The 6,325-nt window shown below is 42.1% G+C and overlaps 1 pseudogene; it reads right to left on the bottom strand.

Moving 5' to 3' along the window:
• Positions 1 to 232: 232 nt before the first annotated feature.
• On the bottom strand, positions 233 to 383 carry LOC147728756 (5.8S ribosomal RNA; annotated as a pseudogene).
• Between the last annotated feature and the right edge of the window lie 5,942 nt (positions 384 to 6,325).

Genomic DNA, 6,325 nt, shown 5'->3' with positions numbered 1-6,325 from the left:
CCAGACAGCTATGTGTGGCATGCAGCCAGGCACCCCAGTGTATTTTATTTATACCCTTTCCAGGCCTGTAACTCACCATATGACATACATGCTGGTGGCATAACTCTGATCCAAGATTAGGAGTTCTTGTGATATGTGACTGGGGTCAGATCTTGGAGGGACAAAAGGAGCAAAGCCCCTGCCCCAGCCCCAGCCCGACTCTGGGAGAGCCCCTGGGTGATTGATGTTCAAGCAACCCTCAGACAGGCGTTGCCACTGGAGGAACCCAGGCCGACGAGGTGCATTTGAAGTGTCAATGATCAACGTGTCCTGCAATTCATACTAGTTCTCGCTACTTGCTGTGTTCTTTGAAACGTGAGACGAGTGATCTAGGGCCAAGAGTCACAGGCCACATTTACAACTTTCACCCACCTGCAGATGTAGGAGAGGCAAGGAGACTGCCCAGCACACTGTCAGACTTCCCCTCTTGGAGTGACAAGCTGATCCTTTCAGTGTAAACCATATGCAGCCACAAACATCTAAGGACAACACACGTGTCATTGCTCAATCACGTGTGACAGAATGCCTCTAGTCCCTTCAGAAAACTGAATGCCGAATGCAGGGGCTTGCATACCTACTTAGCCTAGAAGTGTTTCAGTCATTATTGGAAATAACCAGACAAATCACTTTACTAGAACAGCCAAGTACCACCCCCCACAGATTCGCCAAAGGGCCAACTGTCAATCCTTTCCATGTCTGGGCCAGGTGACACAGGGCTCAATTTGTGTTGAGACAAATAAAGCCTCAGACTCCACTCCTGGTGGTGCCCTTCTGTCCTTTCCTTTAGATTTGCAACTATTCTTCTCCCAGAACCTAAAAACGTTGGTTTTCAGGAAGCGGTTCAGCAGGCCATGGGAATAACTCCACCAGATCGCTAGTCTGCATAACTGATTTCAGAACTACAACAATATCGGATAGTCATCCTCCTCAGACTTTCCTTCTTGTTTAATGAAAACATTCTTGGCAAATGCATCCACTTGAGTACATCTTGTGCCGGTCTAAGGATTTCACCTCTAGCGGCACAATACACAAATTACCACAGCCGTCCCTCCAGTTCTGAATATTAACAAAACAGAACCAGAGTCCATTATTCCTAGATGAAGTATTCAGGCAACTGGCCTATTTTGAACACTAATTGTTTTCAACGTAAACGCTTTGGACCCACTGAACACTCAGTCATGAGCATCAAGGGAAAGCTGAGAGGCAGGGGCTAGGACAGGTAGTAGCTCGATTTGTGGCATACAACCACCTCAATCCCAACATCCACTATGAGCTTTCTAACTGCAGAAACTTTAACATATGCTATTGGAGCTGGAATTGCCACACCTGCATTCTCATGAATGGACTTAAAATGTACGCATTCTAATTACAGGGCTTCAATAGAATCCTTTATTGTTATTTTTCATTAAAACCTCCCTGAGTCAGGAGTTTTGCTAATTTGGGTGCTAGCTGCCTTCCTTGGATGTTTTAGCCATTTCTCAGACTCTCTAGAACCCTGAGTCATTGTTACCCATGGTCACCATGGGGAACACAGAAAGTACCATTGTACGTTGATAAGGCAGATATCCGAATATATGTTGCCATCACAGGGACGTGCGCATGGCCCAAGGCTACTTAGACACATCAAAGCAGTCGGGCAAGCCTTGACTGGTCTTAATCCAATAAATGCATGCATCCCAGGAGGTTGCCACTCCTTGGTATGTATTAGTGCTAGAATTACAAACATTTGCTTACGTTAAAATGGACCGATCAAAAGCCCAATAACTGATTTATTGAGCCATTTGCAGTGTCATTGTACTGTCTGTAAGTAATTATACATGCAAAGCTTAATCTTTGAGGCAAGCAAATGCTACTGTCAGGATTAATCAGGTAGCCACACATGTTGGACGGGAGGGGATCGACCTGGGCACACCTCAAGAGCCTGCTGCAGGAGCTTCTGCTTGACTGTAGAGGGCTCGAGAGACACGGCAGCCACATGGGTTCTGGTGGGCCCAGCAGGCTCTGGGACTACAGAAAGAAGAGATGGGTGAGGAGCATCCCACGGAACGGTCATATCCAGCTGCAGAAATGAGCTGGGTAGAGAAGAGCATCAGCCATGCGCACCGAGCACGGACCACCAGAAGGCATCTGGGACTAGTGCCAGTAGACCCCAGCCACTCTGGTCAGACAACTGGGGGAGCACAAGCAAGGCTGCTTGGCCTTCACTCTGCTGGCAGTCCTCCACAAAAAGGAGACCCTCAAGTGGAGCAGTCCAAATGGAATGGAAGCTCTTTGCTTGAAACAATGACCAAGTTTGGCCAAGCAATCCATCACCAAATGGACCAAATTTGCTCAATAGATCAGAGTACAGTGTTGTTTATACCATTCTCATGTAACATGCTATGCAGGGGCAGGTCAGCTTTGCCTCACTGCCTATTCTATCTGAAAGAAGCTTGGAGGAAAGGTCCATCAGACGGAGCTGGATGGCAGTCGGGACCCAACCCTGTGGCCCTGGCGCATGCCGGGCCAGGCAATCATGGTGCCCAGGAAGAACAAGTAGAAGAAAAGGGGGTCCCTCATAACTTGTCCCTAATAATTTGGAGGAAGGTTACCTGCCTTTTTTGTAATCTGTGCACCCAGAGTGATAGAACGGGTTGTTGGAAGAAATGAATCTGTACTCCTGGAGCCCAAGTTGAGCTACAAAAGACAAATGAGCCTTCACTAGGACTTCACGGGCAGCCTGGCACTCTGGTCACACCATGGACTGGTATGGTACATGACCAGATGTTCTGTTTTGAAGCAACCTGATGTCCGGGCTTGGAGTGACCAAATGTCTGGGCTTATGGATGACCATCTGCGCACACAACGATTCTGTTCACCCATGGAGGGGCCAGGGGCTTTGCAGGCTGAGTGCTCAGAGCCCGTGCTGGGCCTCAGGCACGGGGCTGGGGTGGTTGCCTCACGAAGCTCTGAATTGTTATTTTTTAATTGGTAATTAATTTTTATTAATTGCCAATTAATTGTTAATTATGTTAATTTTCTAAATTTATTTTCTGTAGCGGGTTGTGGGTTTATAGGGGAATAGGGTGGGAAGTAATTTAATTGTAATTAAGTAAATAATTTTTTTCATTTATTGGTATTGATTTTAAATTTATTGTTAAATAATTTTTAATTGGTAATTAATTTCTATTAATTGGCAATTAATTTTTATTAATTGGTAATTATTTTGTATTAATTAAATATTTGATAATTATGATAATTGTATTAATGTATTTTCTATAGTGGGATATGGGTTTATAGGGGAATAGGGTGGGAAGTAATGTAATTGTAATTAATTACATATTAAAAATGCTTTTTGTGTTTTGATAATTAATTTACTGTTAATTTTTAATTGGTATTAATTTTCATTATTAATTAGTTTTTGTTATTGAAAAGTAATTAGTTGTTAAAATAATTATGAATAGGTTATTAATTTTTAATAACTAATATGTAGTTGTATTTCTAATTAATTATTACATAATATTAAATTGGTTATTAATTTCAATTAATGTTTTATTGGTATTGATATTTAATTTATTTTCAATAATATATTAAATCATTACTTTCCCTACTGTTAAACTCTCTGGAGTGGGAATAGTAATTTTTTACCCCTACGCTATCCAAAGCTTTCCCTACTGTTGCACTATCTGGAGTGGGAATAGTAATTTTCACACTCCCGCTATCCAACGCTTTCCCTACTGTTGCACTCTCTGGAGTGGGAATAGTATTTTTTACCCCTACGCTATCCAACGCTTTCCCTACTGTTGCACTCTCTGGAGTGGGAATAGTAATTTTTACCCCTACGCTATCCAATGCTTTCCCTACTGTTGTACTCTCTGGAGTGGAAATAGTAATTTTTACCCTTCCAATATCCAACGCTTTTCCTACTGTTGCACTCTCTGGAGTGGGAATAGTAATTCTTACCCCTACGCTATCCAACGCTTTCCCTACTGTTGCACGCTCTGGAGTTGGAATAGTAATTTTTACCCTCCCGCTATCCAACGCTTTCCCTACTGTTGCACTCTCTGGAGTGGTAACAGTAATTTTTACCCTTATGCTATCCAACACTTTCCCTACTGCTGCACTCTCTGGAGTGGGAATAGTAATTTTTACCCCAACGCTATCCAACGCTTTCCCTACTGTTGCACTCTCTGGAGTGGAAATAGTCTTTTTTTACCCCTACGCTATCCAACGCTTTCCCTACTGTTGCACTCACTGGAGTGGGAATAGTATTTTTTACCCTCCGGCTATCCAACGCTTTCCCTACTGTTGCACTCTCTGGAGTGGGAATAGTAATTTTTTCCCCCTACGCTATCCAACGCTTTCCCTACTGTTGCACTCACTGGAGTGGGAATAGTATTTTTTACCCCTACGCTATCCAACGCTTTCCCTACTGTTGCACTCTCTGGAGTGGGAATAGTAATTTTTACCCCTAGCTATCCAACGCTTTCCCTACTGTTGCACTCTGGAGTGGGAATAGTATTTTTTACCCCTATGCTATCCAACGCTTTACCTACTGTTGCACTCACTGGAGTGGGAATAGTAATTTTCACACTCCGGCTATCCAACGCTTTCCCTACTGTTGCACTCTCTGGAGTGGGAATAGTATTTTTTACCCCTACGCTATCCAACGCTTTCCCTACTGTTGCACTCTCTGGAGTTGGAATAGTAATTTTTACCCCTACGCTATCCAATGCTTTCCCTACTGTTGTACTCTCTGGAGTGGAAATAGTAATTTTTACCCTTCCAATATCCAACGCTTTCCCTACTGTTGCACTCTCTGGAGTGGGAATAGTAATTCTTACCCCTACGCTATCCAACGCTTTCCCTACTGTTGCATGCTCTGGAGTTGGAATAGTAATTTTTACCCTCCCGCTATCCAGCGCTTTCCCTACTCTTGCACTCTCTGGAGTGGGAACAGTAATTTTTACCCTTATGCTATCCAACGCTATCCCTACTGCTGCACTCTCTGGAGTGGGAATAGTAATTTTTACCCCTACGCTATCCAACGCTTTCCCTACTGTTGCACTCTCTGGAGTGGGAATAGTATTTTTACCCCTATGCTATCCAACGCTTTCCCTACTGTTGCACTCACTGGAGTGGGAATAGTATTTTTTACCCTCCCGCTATCCAACGCTTTCCCTACTGTTGCACTCTCTGGAGTGGGAATAGTAATTTTTACCCTTATGCTATCCAACGCTTTCCCTACTGTTGCACTCACTGGAGTGGGGATAGTATTTTTTACCCCTACGCTATCCAACGCTTTCCCTACTGTTGCACTCTCTGGAGTGGGAATAGTAATTTTTACCCCTACGCTATCCAACCCTTTCCCTACTGTTGCACTCTGGAGTGGGAATAGTATTTTTTACTGCTATGCTATCCAACGCTTTACCTACTGTTGCACTCACTGGAGTGGGGATAGTATTTTTTACCCCTATGCTAGCCAACGCTTTCCCTACTGTTGCACTCACTGGAGTGGTAATATTAAATGTTACCGTCCTGCTATCCTACGGTAAAATATTGTAAATTTTTTATTAATAACTTAAATTAATTATATCTTAATTTTAAGGTTATTTGAGTATTTTTTAAGTATGTTTTAGTTAATTATATTTATTATTTCATTAATTTAAAATTACTTTTAAGACATTTAAAAAAATTCGATATTTTGACTGACTATATTTTTTACAGACTATATTTTAGATTCGATATTTTTGTACTTACCTGTTTGTAGATTGGAATTCGATATTTTGGCATTCTATATTTTGGTGACTATATTTTGGTAAGTCTATATTTTGTCATTCTATATTATGTCAGTGATCAGAATGCTTTGTACTATCTGAGACTACCTTTGGGATATCAGAGATTTTATCGCTTATTAAGACTGATGCAGCACAGGCACTAGTCCTTGCCCTGTATCTGTATTTAAAATAGAAAATCTTGGATGACCAACAGTGGTGGAGGAAAGGTAAATTCCTCCTTCTACTGTCAAACAAAATTGATGTATCAGGTACCTTAATATGAGCTTGCCTGGACCTTTTGTTCAACTCTTCTGGTTTGTTGAATTGCATTTTAATAACTGCCATGTTTAGGAATCGCTTGCTTTTTACCACAACTTTGCTTGATCTTCTGGTTCAGCCTAGGATGAAGATTCATTCATGCATTTTGATAGCAGCACCAGCTCAGATATTATTTGACCTTTACATATGGTGCACTCTGTAAATGTTGTATGCAGTTGTTAAATTGGAGAACCTCAAAAATGGTCAATAAC

Source organism: Lissotriton vulgaris, chromosome 3_1 (assembly GCF_964263255.1).
Source record: "Lissotriton vulgaris chromosome 3_1, aLisVul1.2, whole genome shotgun sequence".
NCBI classification, from domain to species: domain Eukaryota; kingdom Metazoa; phylum Chordata; class Amphibia; order Caudata; family Salamandridae; genus Lissotriton; species Lissotriton vulgaris.
This window is presented reverse-complemented; position numbering and strand designations above follow the sequence as displayed.